Source organism: Schistocerca piceifrons, chromosome X (assembly GCF_021461385.2).
Source record: "Schistocerca piceifrons isolate TAMUIC-IGC-003096 chromosome X, iqSchPice1.1, whole genome shotgun sequence".
Taxonomy (NCBI): domain Eukaryota; kingdom Metazoa; phylum Arthropoda; class Insecta; order Orthoptera; family Acrididae; genus Schistocerca; species Schistocerca piceifrons.
Window position 1 is genome coordinate 129,632,381 of NC_060149.1, and position 17,637 is coordinate 129,650,017.

General features: G+C 42.3%; 1 pseudogene; it reads left to right on the top strand.

Moving 5' to 3' along the window:
• The first annotated feature begins 1,616 nt into the window (after nucleotides 1-1,616).
• Nucleotides 1,617-1,734, top strand: LOC124723743 (annotated as a pseudogene).
• Nucleotides 1,735-17,637: the final 15,903 nt, after the last annotated feature.

Below are 17,637 nucleotides of genomic sequence, written 5' to 3' on the forward strand. Positions count from 1 at the left end.
ACACGACAAACGTCCCATCTATAATCAGTTTCCTGCCACATTCTATGAAGCAAGTCTTGATGTGTGGTTGCAGCTGCTTGTGTTATCCGTTTCTGTAAAACATTTCACATTGTAACACTAGGCATATTCAGTTCTAAGCTGGCACGTCCGTTGACTTACCCCAACTAAGAATGTAATACTGCCGAACTTGTTGCGTCCTGTATGTTACACAGCCATTTTCGGTGAACACATTCTACCAATTAATAGCGGTTTGTCTTTGGGATGGTGGCTTGTGATATTAAGTCCTGAATTGTCTCTGAACTGTGGTAGTGGATTTGGATTCATGAAACCATAAACAAAACTGCACACGCTCTGCACCCTTACAAGGGCTACAGTCTTTGAAATTCTCGAATTCTTATACTTCATTCTTACACCGATTCTTAAATTAATTAATATATTTTATTGCTATGTTTATTCTTTAGGAAGATTTCGTGCATTCCCTTGGACGAGACCGATCATAGTAACATTAGAAACTTAGAAATTCCGAACACCGCGAGCATCGATCGAAGGCAAGTTTGCCACAGTAACGTTTCTTCGTATGAATCTCACTCGGGAAAGAAACGGCGTTAACACTGCTGAAGAGTTCACGCGTTGCCGATAATTTCGCTGCAAACCACGAATACCGGATCACTCCACCCGAAACGGTCGCTTGTAGTTGATTATGAATCAAGGTACACTACAGTAATTACCGAAAACAATTTAAAAACATGTCTAAGAAAATTATTTTAAATTCATTCACCAGACATAAATTTAGTACACGAATAAGGACAACGTTATTTTTACACACACTGGAAAACATTCGCGTAGTAGCAATCTATGAACATGGGAAGATAAATGAACAACAAATATAAAAATCGGGTTTCGAACACGGGGTGCAAAAAGTGTGAAGTCGCGACGTTATCCGCTTTGCCAACGTTTCGGTGGTACTATTTACTAATTTTAAGGCCTATAAAGTACCTCGAAAACTTTGACCGTCGTCACTCTAGTCAAGCAGTGTACCATTTTCGAACACTTCAGGGATGTTTCTCCTACCCATCCACATTAATTTCGATATATCGAGATTTAAAGTACGCTATCATTTATCCCACAAAACAGACATTCTGTCCTAGTATCCTGAATCCCCTACAGTCACTCATTAACAACACTTTCTTCTGTACAACAGTGACTTGCAGTGTCGTGTCAGGGTGGGGAATTTGTTGTGAAAAAGTCTCAGATTGCTCTCCTGCCGAAAGCTTGTATTCTAGGCGTAGAGGAGTCGTCGTACAGCAGTTCACGGAAGCAATCCTGACTTCTGGTGAAAAATGGCTTGTCAGGACAGAGCTCTGGCTTCTGAATCAGCCTATCTATCAGTCAAAACAATATAAAGATCCCTACAGTAGTTCCTGAGACTAGCCGTGACGTAGAGGCAGGAAAACACGCACAGGTGTGGCCTTTAATTTATATTAAGTATAGGTATCCTGAAAGGATCCTTGAGCATATTCTAAACTCTAATGTAATGAGCTTCCTAGTGGGAGAAAAGCTTCCCTTTTCAAACATGATGTCCTTTTTAATATCGATGCAGGCCTACATGTATAGGAGGCAACGGCCTTTCCGCAGTGGATACACCGGTTCCCGTCAGATCACCGACGTTAAGCGCTGTCGGGCGTGGTAGGCACTTGGATGGGTGACCACCCGGGCCGCCATGCGCTGTTGCCATTTTTCGGGGTGCACTCAGCCTCGTTATGCCAACTGAGGAGCTACTCGACCGAATAGCAGCGGCTCCGGTCAAAGAAAGCCATCGCAACGACCGGGAGAGCGGTGTGCTGACCACACGCCCCTCCTATCCGCATCCTCTGTGAGGATGACACGGCGGTCGGGTGGTCCCGGTGGACCACATGTTGGCTAATAATGGAGTGCCTACATGTATGGGGATTGAACAAAGCATGTAAACACCGCGAAAACGGCATGCTTGAACGTAAATGCAGATTATAGCTAAGCCCTCAGGTTTCACTGCTGTATTTGGACAAGACTGGCAGTCGTGCAATGTCATCAGTACATTGCAAATGCCAGTCGTGGTCAGAACAGCGTTCTGTGTCGTTGTCAATGGACTATGTCGGAGCTAAGTACATTCGAACTTGGGCAAATTGTTGGTGCTCGTACGACGCGTGCTTCCACAACTATGGGAGCCGAAGGATTTAGTGTTTCAAGAGGCACCGTATCGAAGATTTATATCACATACAGGAACAGCAGGTAAACATTATCTGTTAAATCACAAAGCGGACGAAAGTGTGTGTTAACTGATAGTGACATCAGGTGATTGAAAAGCATTGTGACGAAAAATAAATGGGTGGCATCTACACAACTCACCGCGGAACTGAACGTTGACCTCGCGTACGCTGTCAGCACCAAAACAGCACAAAAAGGGAGCTCCATAAGCAGGGAATCGCAGTGCGAGCTGGTATTCCAAAACCACTGATCACTAATGCAAATGACCTTTGCAAGGAAACGTCACGCTGAAGCCACAAAACCAGTGCAACGGAGCAATTGAAGAAATTCATTTACTCGGATGAGTGTTGTTTCACTGTGTAAAATTGATGCATTAACTTGTTCTGAAAGCTGTGCTGATATTCAAGACAATAAAAGCGGGTTAAAAGCTGTGAGCTATCTGAGGAAGTTAACCTCGCATTACTGAGCAACTGTTTCACCAGGTATCCAGTCTAGCTTACCAAATTCCCAACCAGACTAACATTAATTATAATCTGTTAATAGTCATCTTACGACAACCGGTGATTATATATATATAAAGAGAATTTAAATAAAAAGAAATAAATCAGTTTATACTAGGACATTTATTTTAACATTGATCATTGTTCCGTTAAAATTTCAGCATATTAAACTTAGTTCGTAACTAAACTGGTGCCTTATTTAGGATTGTGAAAATGTGAGTTTGTAATCTTATAGAAAACATCAAAAATGGAGCCAAGATTGGCTTTAATAGGTCCCACAACGAAACATTGTCTCGAAATTTGGTAGAAAACCCGAAGAAATTCTGGTCGAATGTAAAGTACACAAGCGGCAAGACGCAGTCAATACCTTCGCTGCGCAGTGCCGATGGTACTGTTACCGACGACTGTGCCGCTAAAGCGGAGTTATTGAACGCAGTTTACCGAAATTCCTTCACCAGGGAAGATGAATGGAATATTCCAGAATTTGAAACACGAACAGCTGCTAGCATGAGTTTCTTAGAAGTAGATACCTTAGGGGTTGCGAAGCAACTCAAATCGCTTGATACGGGCAAGTCTTCAGGTCCAGATTGTATACCGATTAGGTTCCTTTCAGATTACGCTGACACAATACCTCCCTACTTAGCACTCATATACAACCGCTCGCTCACCGATAGATCTGTACCTACAGATCGGAAAATTGCGCAGGTCGCACCAGTGTTTAAGAAGGGTAGTAGGAGTAATCCATCTAAATACAGACCTGTATCATTGACGTCGGTTTGCAGTAGGGTTTTGGAGCATATACTGTATTCAAACATTATGAATCACCTCGAAGGGAACGATCTATTGATACGTAATCAGCATGGTTTCAGAAAACATCGTTCTTGTGCAACGCAGCTAGCTCTTTATTCGCACGAAGTAATGGCCGCCATCGACAGGGGATCTCAAGTTGATTCCGTATTTCTAGATTTCCGGAAACCTTTTGACACCGTTCCTCACAAGCGACTTCTAATCAAGCTGCGGGCCTATGGGGTATCGTCTCAGTTGTGCGACTGGATTCGTGATTTCCTGTCAGGAAGGTCGCAGTTCGTAATAATGGACGGCAAATCATCGAGTAAAACTGAAGTGATATCGGGTGTTCCCCAGGGAAGCGTCCTGGGACCTCTGCTGTTCCTGATCTATATAAATGACCTGGGTGACAAACTCAGCAGTTCTCTAAGGTTGTTCGCAGATGATGCTGCAATTTACCGTCTAGTAAGGTCATCCGAAGACCAGTATCAGTTGCAAAGCGATTTTGAAAAGATTGCTGTATGGTATGGCAGGTGGCAGTTGACGCTAAATAACGAAAAGTGTTAGGTGATCCACATGAGTTCCAAACGAAATCCGTTGGAATTCAATTACTCGATAAATAGTACAATTCTCAAGGCTGTCAATTCAACTAAGTACCTGGGTGTTAAAATTACGAACAACTTAAGTTGGAAAGGCCACATAGATAATATTGTGGGGAAGGCGAGCCAAAGGTTGCGTTTCATTGGCAGGACACTTAGAAGATGCAACAAGTCCACTAAAGAGACAGCTTACACTACACTCGTTCGTCCTCTGTTAGAATATTGCTGCGCAGTGTGGGATCCTTACAGGTGGGATTGATGGAGGACATCGAAAGGGTGAAAAAAAGGGCAGCTCGTTTTGTATTATCACGTAGTAGGGGAGAGAGTGTGGCAGATATGATACGCGAATTGGGAAGGAAGTCATTACAGCAAAGACGTTTCTCGTCGCGGCGAGATCTATTTACGAAATTTCAGTCAACAACTTTCTCTTCCGAACGCGAAAATATTTTGTTGAGCCCAACCTACATAGGTAGGAATGATCATCAAAATAAAATAAGAGAAATCAGAGCTCGAACAGAAAGGTTTAGGTGTTCGTTTTTCCCGCGCGCAGTTCTGGAGTGGAATGGTAGAGAGATAGTATGATTGTTGTTCGACGAACCCTCTGCCAAGCACTTAAATGTGAATTGCAGAGTAGTCATGTAGATGTAGATGTAGATTCTGAGACTGCATACAACACATGCATTCATAAAATAACACACGAAGAACGTTGAAACATACGCAGGAGGAAATTAACCACAACCAACCGATTCAATTTTCACCCAAAGAAGTTACGTTCGTAGTTCAATCCGGTCCGTCATGAAATTACCACACACTGGTATACTAAACTCTCTGTGAAATCTTCCCGAAAAGAATAGCTGAGGGCTACTTTGATGATTACACCACATGCTTCACGTGGTCAACTTGGTTTACACAAAGAGTGTAACTCCACAATAATTTTGATAATTGAAATAAATTACTTCGAAACGCAATTTACAAAAGAAAAACCTCGAACTGGTTACTATCGTCTTACTATCAACCTGATGGGTCAAACAATTGTATAAGCACGTGGTACTTGTCTCACAAAGTACACCCCACGTGGGTTGAACATAAAGAAAGGTTGCTATGTTGAAAAATATTGTCAAGACGAGACGTTATAATCTCATGCACATTCGCATTTAAGATTGATGATCTTAGTTAGAGTTACAGATCATCAACACGTGGTTCCACTTTACTCACAAGGTAGTGACAAAGCAACTACTGGAAGATATTCTGAACTTCACACTCGAATTAGACTGCGTTGCAATTTAAGATAACATTAGACATTTTAGATCTAAACCTGAAATAAAGGTGATTAAATTTTCAGTTAGGCTGAACTTAAGAAATCCATTGTCCTACGGATTTAGCAGAGACGCGCTTAGCCGGAGACCTTACCACTTCATACGCTTGGCGCGGACAGACTGGCCTGGGCCCCTACCGAAGGTACCTCACAGATACAAACGGAAGTGACCAGAGAGGCAGCTTCCTATACCAACATGACAAGGGACGGAGAGGACCATACCAAGAATAGAAACCTCTTTGCTTTTAGAAAACGTAGCTACCTGTTCCAACGTTGGTCCTACTGTTTGTTCTCTAACAGACAGGCTTGTCTGCTACCATCAAGCATGCAACTAAAAATACATTTGCTCATTCATCCTTTCACACAGAAGAAGGCGGATGACAGTATCTTACCATATACAGAATATAAAAGAAAGCGGATGTAGGTTCCGTATGAGATTGTGCGACGTGAATTACATATAAACTGTGTTTTAAAGTTTAGTAGTGTGACAGATCGTTCTTGTTTATGTGTAAATGTAACACGTTACACTGGTCAGTCCCCTCCCAGATAGTCAGAAACACCACAGTAAATTTGGAAGAGGAGTTTATGCCGTAAATGACAACAGATTTAAGAAATTAACACGAAAGGAATCCAACAGAGACCTTTCAACATTGGTTTTCATTTCTGGTCGAGTTAAGTTCCCAAGAATGAAACATGGAAGTGATTCGAGGATTATTTGGGCAGCCTTATCGTTGTATTCCATGGCTCCCATGTTTACGAGATCGCATTACTACCAGGGAGTAATGAAAAGTAATGCCTCCGAAATTTTTGTTCTGTTCTCAATATCGGTTGAAGTATTACGTCATTCATATAAATCGCTCGACTTTCCCTCTTTGAAGACCCAACTTGCAGCCCTTTGCCGCTAGAAGGTGTCCAGTTGGTTTATGTAACATGGCAGTGTGTGCAATTATGTCGGTGCGTGCGAAACAGGTCAGGAAACTATAAACACGAATTCGAAAAGTTCGTTCACACATGGAGCACCGTCTCCGGCGTGACAATGGCACACCACATACGACCGTTGTGACTTCCGTAACAATCCGACGCCTTTGGTTCACTGTCACCGATCATCCTCTGTACAGTTCCGACTTGGCCCCATCCGATTTCCATCTGTTTCCGGAACTTAAAGAACATCTTCGTGGACTTCAGTTTGATAGTGATGAAGCGGTATAAGCAGAGGTGAGGTTATGGCTTCGCCAATAAACTCAGACATTCTATAGTAACGGCATCAGCAAAGTGGTCTCTCGTTGGAAGAAACTTGATCGTCGCCAGGGTGACTATGTTGAGAAATGAATATGTAGACATGAAGAGTAAAGATGTAGAATGTTAATGGCTCAAATGGCTCTGAGCGCTATGGGACTTAACATCTTAGGTCATCAGTCCCCTAGAACTTAGAACTACTTAAACCTAACTAACCTAAGGACAACACACAACACCCAGTCATGTAGAATGTTAATAATGTTCGTTTTATTTGAGAAGGTTTTTGAGAGTTTTCACATAAAAAATTCGGAGCATTACTTTTCAGCACGCCCTCGTACCAAGGATTATGTGACCAGTTTGACTAATGAGGTCAGTACCATGGTACAACGTTTATTCCAAAATGGTGATGCTGTGTCCGAAGACGACTGGGACCTGTTTACACAGCTTTCATCGTCCTGGACTGGTTTTCTGTGTATAACTTACAGTATCGTTAAGTGTTCCATTTTTAATTGGCTTTAGGAGTAACATCCCATGCTACGAGCCGGTCGCCTACATAGGAGGCGAAAAGCAGTGAAGGAAACAGAAGCCAGAATTCCATAGAACAGCGAAGCTTGACCAGGATATGTGCATATCTATTCTCTACATATCACATAAAGTACTCTACCGTGCTTTTCCGTCTGGATGTGAAGCCTAATCTTAGGAACTACTGTAGAGATTTTGATACAGTTTTTCCTGATAGACTGACACATGAGGAATGTTTGTGCATACAACTTATTACCGATACTACAGAGAAGACGTCCGGCCGTAGACACGTACTTGATTCTACCCGCGCGAAGCTGGGGCAGTTAGTTTTTAATTTCGCTCTCCGTTTCTTTTGCCCATCTTATGTACCGCGGTACACTGCGCTTTTTTTTTCTGGTCGCTTGGGACTATTCCTGTGGCTAATGGCTGATATTCCGTCACATTGGGAGTTACATCAGGACTGACCCGTAAAGAAAACAGTCCTCCATTGAGCCGCTGTCGTGTGTGCATTTTGGCATTCCCGGTGCTAACATTCCCTCTTGTGGCTAGCGGCTACTGTCCACATGTGGCTGTCTGCCTTGCATACATACCGCGTTCATAGCCTTCGGGCACAGACCTCGATATTACCCTTTCGGCGGCTGCAGTAGGACAGATCGTAGTTGGAATTCGGTGGCAGTCCTATTCTCTCCAGCGCATAACAGCAAACGTTGGTATTCGGCGCGCGCCCTGTTCCTTGACGCCGTCGGCTGAATATTCTGGATGCCGTGTTTGAGTTTAGCAAACACCGTTGCAGCCTACGAACAACAAAAGAACGTACCCTTCATCACTTTGTCATATCTACTTGAGTTAAATCTCATCCCTGATCTAAAGAACGAAAATCTGGTACCCACTTCCCGTCGACGATGTAGTTGTTAGTGACTGAAATCGAGTTAGACAGGGCAAAGACGGGAACTGAAATCGCCCGCGTCCTTTTCAAAGGAACCTCTCTGGAATTCCTCGTAATCGATTTAGAGGAGTCTTGGAAAAACTAAATCAGAATGCCCGGATTAGGATTTGAATCCCTATACCTCCAAATCTGTTCATTGTGTTATCTTTTATACGTCTGAGGCCTCAGCGCTTTTATACAATTGTCTATCGCCGGTCGTCTAATACTATGTCGTTACAAATTCTCGACGTTTTGGTTGCGGCTAAAGTTCTAAAATATCTTTCAAGTGAATCATCTTCAGAAGAAATAAGGCCATTTTTAAATTCAACTTCACGTTATAGGGGAAGGAGAGATTCAGTAGTAACCTTCATTAATTTTTAACGAACTTCTAATGTGGACAAACAGCCCGAAAGAAAGAATGTCACGACGGTATAATGTACCAGTTATCTATTTGAACTGAAGACGCAAGTAGAATGCAGTAAAATTGGTTTAAGCGAAACTATTCAAATTTACTCTTTTCTGGCGTTATGGATTGACATATACCAAAATAGCAACATATTAGTATCGTCGAAATTTTATGTCGTAAGAACCTTTCTCTCGCAGTCCTTTCTGAACTGCATTCAGAAATTAAATATGTATTCATTATTTGGCATACACTTCCTGAAATTTTTGCGTTTACTACCTAATTAATAAAATATAATTACGCTTAGATATGTATTAGACCTACAAATCAGAGAGTTTAAATAAGGAACACCCTGTCCATTCCACACTTGCAAACGTCACATCCGACGCAAAAGGCAGTTTATTTCTGATACTATGAAATTTTCTTCGGATATTTCTTTCATCACTTTCTTGTTTGTTAACACCGCTAAAGATGACATTCAGTTCTTATAGAGCTTAAGAAAAGCAATTTCTCTGTCCAATTTACGCGTCTCTGCGCTTCCATCGAAAAACTGTGGAGCATTCATGTTCCCTTTTCCTCTCTCTTACGATGGCTTACTTCTTTTAATTAGGTGAGAGAGATGTATCGGACTATTGACTGTTTCATGCTAATCCCTGATGTATATCGTATAGCTTTTGGTTGGAGTTTAATTTTTCAGCAGTGAAAAGCCAGATTTCATTATTTAGACAAAAAGTTCGCTCGCCCGGCTTTGTTTTATTTCATACCGCTCAATTAGCCTTATCTTTACATTGATGTAATTCAGTGCGATTACGTTTGCTTTGTTTGTCGAATTTCAGATTTTACGTCGTTCTGCGGATTCGAGCATCCTGTTTTCAAATTTATTGTACAACCGCATAGTAAATACTTGACAATAATCTCCTCTGCGGCATTCAGTCATTGGTTTCCCGCAAACGTTTGCGAATTAGCGTCTGGATCTCACGTATACATTTTGTTTCAGTTACAAAAGAAGTCTACAGTTGGTACTCTCACGTTTCATTACAATGTTTCAGAGTTCTGAAGTTATAATATGTTGTTCTCCGCCTCAGTTGGAAAAGCTAATAATGAGGTTGCATTATAAGATTAACAGGAATTTGAGTTTACAGTACACGTCTGCTTCGTCATATGGTATGTTGATAGGGAAACAAAGCTATACACCTCCAGTACGCTTTAGTGCAATAACGAAACAAGCAATCTATCATGCAGTTCATCTCAACTACACTAAAAGTTGCGACAGTCTAAACTTAATAAATTTATGACAAAGATCTGTTTTTCCGCTCATGTCCCTCATTTGCTCTATCAGAAATGAATCGGTTGTCAGTAAGACAATTGTTACTGTCATCATATGCCACGTAGCTACCACAGAATGACTCGCTCATATTTTTACGAGTCCCTAAAGAAAATCAAAACGGAAAGAAAACAAACTTGAGTTTAACGTCAGTAGAGAAGGAGCACAGTTTTTGATTGGGGAAGGAAGTCAATCGTGTCTGTCATAAGGAACGTAAATATGGATGGGTGGACGGGCATTTGAACACCTACTGAAAAAAATGATTTTCAGATTTAAGGGTATGACTAAAATATGGAAACATCAAAATTACAACATATTAAATCTACATCTGAATCACTGCTGTGCAGCTCACAATTATGTGCCTGGCAGAGGGATCATCGAACCACCTTCAAGCTATTTCTCTACCGATCCACTCTCCAACAGCGCCTAATATGGTGTTGGAAACCCTTTGGCATTCAAAGATACTTCCAGTCGTCTCGAAATGGATAAATGCAGGACCTGTATGGTTTTCAAGGGACTATTATACCATTCTTCCCGCAGGATAGTGACAACTTGAGGTAACAATGATGGAGGTAGATAGCCAGACGCACCTATCTTTCCAAATTAGAACGCAAAAACTCAATAATGCTCAGATCTGCTGCCTGTGCTGCCCAGAGGAGATGCGACAATTCGTCCTTGTGCTTACAAAAGCAGTCCTGCACGAAGCAAGCTGTGTGGACAGGAGCCCTGTCATATTGAAGCAGGGCATCACCACGGCGTAACAAACGCTGTATCATGGGATGGACCTGATCAGCCAAAATGGTCACTTAATTCTTGGCAGTAGTGCGAACCTCCAGAGTAACAATGGGCTCTATGGAATACCATGATATGGCGGTCCAAATAATCACTGAACCTACGCCATGTTTCACTCTTAGGACATAAATTCGCCCAGAAGTTGGAAACAGTGTGAATAAAATCTCATCCGACCCACAGTACTAATGGTGTTTCTCCGCTTTCTCTGCATGCGGCCACGCGGTATGGCCGCGCGGTCTCACGCGCCTTGCAACGGTTCACGCGGCTCCTCCCGTCGGAGGTTCGAGTCCTTCCTTGGGCGTGGGGGTGTGTGGCCCTTAGCATAAGTTAGTTTAAGTTAGATTAAGTAGTGTATAAGCCTAGGGGCCGATGACCTCAGTAGTTTGGTCCCATAGGACCTTACTACAAATTTCTGTATGCGCTATAAATCTTTGATACGGCTTCTCTAGAAACACCAAACACTTCGGCTCCCTTGGTTACGGAATCAACTACAATATGAGCACCAGCAGTTTACCCAAGTTCAAACTCACGTATTTCCATCATAATGCACAGATAACTACAAAGAACACTGTTATGACCGCGACTGACATTTGTAACGCCGTTCGTGATCAAATACAACAGCGGAATCTACAGGCTTGGCTAGCTTCTACATTTACATTCAAGGATGCATTTCCGGCGATATTTCCATATTTTGTTTGATTGATGTAACCTCCTAATCGTGCTCTATTTTGTTTTGTTCGTAATTACGAAGACCGACCTCATAAATTCCAAGCGTATCAGTGCTGTTGTCCACTTTATACACCCATTATCATATGAATTAAGAGACACCTAACTAGCAGCATTCAACATAATTTTTCACACAGATGATGACCGTAACACTTCGTGGCACAGACTCCACGAGACACCGAAAGTCTCGAGGGACAATTCTCATCCACAATCGCAGAAATGCTTATCATGGAGATCGTTCGACTCTGGTTCCAAGACGCGCGCAACCCAGACGCACACGCACCGTCAGTTTCGTGTAGTGCTCCCCACAACATTCTTACACAGAGAGCGATAAGGTCTTTCTTTGCCATGTTACGGGTACAGGTCGCCTCCGGTGTGTGGTGTAGGCTGACAAATGGATGCATATTACTCAACGGGAACTCCTGTACCTTTCGCCGATGGGAGAATATCGAAGACGCCTCAAGGGTCTCCTTTAACCCCATGTAATCATCCACCACATAAGAATATCCCAACTACTGAGGAGAGGAGGAGGAGATTTAGTGTTTAACGTCCCGTCGACAACGAGGTCATTAGAGACGGAGCGCAAGCTCGGGTGAGGGAAGGATGGGGAAGGAAATCGGCCGTGCCCTCTCAAAGGAACCATTCCGGCATTTGCCTGAAGTGATTTAGGGAAATCACGGAAAACCTAAATCAGGATGGCCGGAGACGGGATTGAACCGTCGTCCTCCCGAATGCGAGTCCAGTGTGCTAACCACTGCGCCACCTCGCTCGGTCCCCAACTACTAAAACGGCGCCATGTTGGCCAGAAGGAGGCATCACCTTATATGATTTGCAACATTCTCGTACCCTACCATCGGTGTATACCATCAAGTGAGGCAACGCCCATGCCATCTTCTCCATGTTTGAGTGTCCAACGGAAGTATTCAAGCTTCCATAGTGTTCTGTGTTCCCTTTTACCTGCCATGGAGAGAGGTACGTACAACGGTTATTCGTAAACTAAATTCCGATTGGTCGGGAGATGGAAAACACTGTGAAGATTAAAACTGTGTTACTTGAAGTAGTTAGCTACACCTTACAGCTACTTTTCTTCCTAGTCGCCGCTTCGACTTAGACATTTGTCTTTGCGTTCTACCAATTTTGAAATCCCCTCGTCACAGAATGCAGCCATCAGTGCTTTACAACAATTCTCTACGCTCGTCTACAGCTCGTTGTCTGTGCCAAAATGTTGCCTTCATAGCCAGAGGTTCAAATGAGCAAAGATGAAATTCAGAACGAGACAATTACAGGCTGTGTTGTCGGTGATCAAACATCTCCCACAGAAAATGCTGCATGAGCATCTTCATTTCCCCTGCAGAGAGCGGCCAAGAGTTATTATGAAGAACGAAATGCATAACAGTTATATTATGCGGGCTGCATAACATCAGGCGAAATCTCTCACCAGGCCCTCATACTTGGCGGGAGACGCTATTTTGTAGCCATCTTAACGTGAGCACTGTGCGCTCAGAATTGAAACGAGCGACCTTCCGCGATCGACGGACATATTAGAGACACTACCCAACATATCTGTGCAAACTTTCATCGGATTTTCACAGTGGTTTCCATTTCACGACACATCGTAACTTACTTTCCGAATAGCCCTCGTATGTAGGTCGTTGGATTCTGCCTGCAATATTTGAAGAGGGGGCACTTGCACTTATTTGCCGCTTTTTAAATTTTTTAACAATTTTATTGAGCTACCCTCCGCCGCAGCTCCCTCCTCCCCCCCCCCCCCCCACACACACACATCACTTTAGTTTCATTCCGGGTAAAAATGGGCTGTGTGAAATTTGGCGCAGTAGTACATGGGAAAGAGGTGCCCTTAACCCTACAAAATCGGAAAAAAACAAAACCATCAACTACGCAAAATATTACTTATGCTTAGTAAATCAATTCGTTCATTACCTCACAGTCCTTAATTGAACACGTTCCCATGTCAGTTCTCATTCGCTGGGTGACCTCATAGGTCAGTGACCACAAGACAAGTAGACAGTGGGCAGAGCGAGCCGAGTAATTCATCTTTACAATCCAACCTGTGCCACGTAAGCATTCTTTCACAGTCTGAGCAAGGACGTCGTCCCCGTCTTCAGCTTACCTAAATGAGGATGTTTATTTAATTGGATGTTACTCACACGAAATACCAACAGCGGAACCGACGTCTGTCAAACAAACGTTAAAGGTTATAATTTGTGGGTGTCTAAATTAAACGTGCGTCAATGTGCCACTTAGCTGTTCGGGAGGCTATAATCACGAATTCCGACACAGGGGCTGCGAAATTGCATACCAAAATTTGAAATTTTGTATCGACAATGGACAACTTCGATTTTTCTTGCTGTGTACTATCCCTCTCTTACGAAAGAGACAGGGACGCTTCAGTTTCTCATCAACTTTATTCTCATTAAATGGTAATATTAAGAGAGCGCGCTGAAAAGTAATGCTTCCGATTTTCTTATGTGAAAACTCTTAAACCTTTTTAAGGTAAACAAATGTTATTAACATTCTACGTCTTCGTATTTCGTGTTTACATATCTACAGTCTTTTGCAGCTAGAGGGCTCCGAATTGTAGTGTGTAACACGGCGTTGTGTAGCCGTTTTACGCGAAATATTTTCTCGCATAATACCTGTTTATACTGTCGACAAACAGTGAACATTCATCGCTTCTTGCACCCTCGACTTAATATTTCACTAATGTTCCACGCTGACTAACTTACAACTATTTAAAAAACGAGCGTAGTCGTGTACGACTTACGATGCACAGCATACATTCACAGACAACTGTATTCCATTTACTTGTTTCCTCGCCAGCTAACAAGAGATGTGTTTAAAAACTACACATTCTTCAGACGTTCTGAAATACACTGACGGCAAAAAAAATCGTAATACGAAAAATAATTAATGTGGGGTACTAAAATTCTGGGGAAACATTGTCTAAGTGACACATTTAAGTGATTAACGTTGCAAAATTACAGATTAATGTCAGTACAAGATAAGCCATTACGAATGTGAAATTCTGGTGTATTAATAACCAGTGTAACCGCCAGGATGTTCAATGCTAGCACGCAAACGTGTATGTATTGTGTTGTACAGGTGCCGGATGTTAGTTTGTGGGATGGAGTTCCGTGTTCCATATGTACTCCATTGGAGATGTATCGGAGACCGAGCAGGCAAAGGCAACATGTCGACATTCTATACAGAATGTTGGGCTGCAACGACGGCATATGGGCGAGCGTTATCCTGTTGGAAAACATCTCCTGGTACGCTGTTCATGAATGGCAAAACAACAGATCAGATCACCATATTGACATACAATTTTTCAGTTACTGTGTGCGGAATAACCACGAGAATCCTCCTGCTATCATACGAAACCTCACCCCAGACCGTAACTCCAGGTGTAGGTCAAGTGTGTCTAGCATGCAGACAGTTTGGTTGCAGGCCCCAACTGGCCTCCTCCTAACCCGCATACGGCCATCCCTGGCACCGAGACAGAACCAACCTTCATCGGAAAACGCAACAGACATCCACCCAGCCCTCAAATCAGCTCTCGTTTGCACAACTGAAGTCGCAAATGTGGGTGGTTTGGGGTTAGTAAAGTTAGTTATTTTGTCAAATGAAAGTAATGTACTGGCTGATGTTATTACATTCTTTTATTTCCACTCCGCTGCTAGTCTGTAAAAAGACTGGAGACCTGTTTTTTAAAATTCGAAGTATCCATGACAAGGAAGCACTGCTGTATTTGTTTCCCTTCTTTTCGAACGTCTACAGATTCATCAAAAGACGTTGTCGAATCTGATAATTACCTTATAGACACACATACCTTTTTTAAGGTAAAGCACTGCCTGCATTGTTGACTGCCCAGTTCCTTACGTGTTCAGTAGCATAAAAGAGAAAGGTTTTTTCTTTGGCCACACGTATCATTTTTCATTTCCGAAGTGTGTGTGTGTGTGTGTGTGTGTGTGTGTGTGTGTGTGTGTGTGTATGTGTGTGTAAGAGAGAGAGAGAGAGAGAGAGAGAGAGAGAGAGAGAGAGAGTCTGTGTGTGTTGGGTCTTAACCCTAGATATTTCCCTCAGGGAAAGACCCGTTGCCGACGCGTATCCCATGCCTCTTGAGTAGCATCATGCGAGCTGATAGACCAATCGCTGTCAATCGGTAAACACGTCACCACCATCAAAGTCGCGTTGTCTCATAGAATGACATTCTGTGGAAATATTTAATATATATTGCGTTACAGAGGTCAGTTTCTTTCTGACGGTAAGGCATTTGTCTGTACAACACACAGTATGAGCAACTATGGATAACAGTTCGAGTCAAGTTGCCGTTTTTAAGTTTAGTACTTCACTTGATTTGGATATTGCTCAGAAGTCTGAGATTACGAGAAAGGCATTTCTTTTAAACTATTACAAGCAATGTTCATTTGTTTATGTTGGTGGTGTTTACGTGTAAACAGATACTCATGATTGTTTTTAAAGTATACTATATTATTGTATACCCGCATCTTTTTCCAAATTCGTGGTTCGTCTCTGATTCCGATGCCCATATTGCCGATAGAACGTTACGACAAAGAAACCGAAATAAGGAGGATGAAAAGAAAGTATATGATGCATCTCTCATATTTCACGCGAGAAAATAGAGCTGAAGACTGGAAGTACTTAAAGTAGTTAGTACTTGCAATAGGAAGTCCCACATGACAGAGTTGTACGTCTGTTGCTTTTCCTTTTTAAGAATATGAGTTCAACCGTTCTGCAAATCTGTTTAGACAGTGATACCGTTTTATGTCAACGTTTATGTGCAAATGTACACTTCTATGAAACCACTTCTGAAATAGGATATAAATACTATATAGCTTTGTCAAAATTTTCCATAGAGTCTAGTTGCAGTATTGCGACTGATTTTATTCTGTGGCTAGGTATCCTGCAGTCAACTTTACACAGCCTAGTACAAAATCAGAAAGAGAGGAACACCATAAATATTCAATTCTGGCTGTATGCCCATTGTAGTAATGTCAAGTTGGAGCAGATATAACCAGGAATTAACACACCTTTTGTGTGCAAAAAAGATGATGACAAATATATCAGTCATTTGTGATGTAATAGTGAACGTTTTCATTCTTATCAACCCCAAGTCTGCATTAAAAATAACAGGTGCAAAAACGAGTAAAACATTTCATCTCGTAAATGTAAAGCAATATAAATGAATATGGCACTGTATACTAACCTTAAACGGAATCTTTCCTTTGTGGGATACGTGTGTAAAATGTCTACGTATTATCTTGCTTTTCTACGAGTTCATAGTAATTTAATGTTCTCTGTAGCGGTTCATGAATTTCGAAACGTAGCGTGTAAAGTCGCGCGGCAACAGCGTTTGCTAATTTAAGAGCAAACGCAGGGAGGCTTCTCCAAGCGATCCGGCGTAGCTGCAGTCCCTTTACAACGTTAAGATGTCTGCTCAGCGGCTCCGCGAATATTAACGCAAATATTTGAACGTGCGTTAAAACTGTCGTCTGGCGCGGATTGTAACAATGTGGTGTGGGGGTGTGGGAATGTAAGCGAAAAGACAAATGGATTCAGAGGCTGCAGGGGATGCTAAGTTTCACATGCCCCTATTACTAACTGCGTATCGGTCTGCGTGGAAGGGGAGCGTTGAACAAACAGTAACAAACGCACCTCGAGGTTTTCCGCTGAACTGGGCCTCACAATAAATGGGAGGATGTCTGTATACTTGGTGCAAGTCAATTAAACCACCATATGGCAGATAATTTCTAAGCAATTTGCTTTTTAGATACTTCATGTTTCTTTGTAGGCGGGAAAGTACTGAGTAGCCTTCCTACCACTTCACATTCTTTCGTCCAAAGGCGGGTATATGTTATTTATAATTTTCTTATATTGTGTTTACTATTATTATTCTGTAACGAGTTGATGCGTATTGATGCCTGTTGTGCCACTGATGCGGGATATGTTTCTCCGATAACTTTCACGACTTCATTGGCAGCCTGTTTATGTAACAGATCTGTCTTTCAGTTTACATAATCGCATTCATCGCCCGGGTGCATCAGTGCTGTAAGCACAATGTGAATACTCTGAAGGGCTGGACCCACATTTTAGGCCCATTCGACGCAGTGTTTATTGTTTAAATGTAAAAATAAGATATGTAACGAATAATAACAATTGGTACCTTTCTGTCTCTGAGATGTTATATCTTAAAAAAAATACGACGAGCCTGACTAAATCGTAA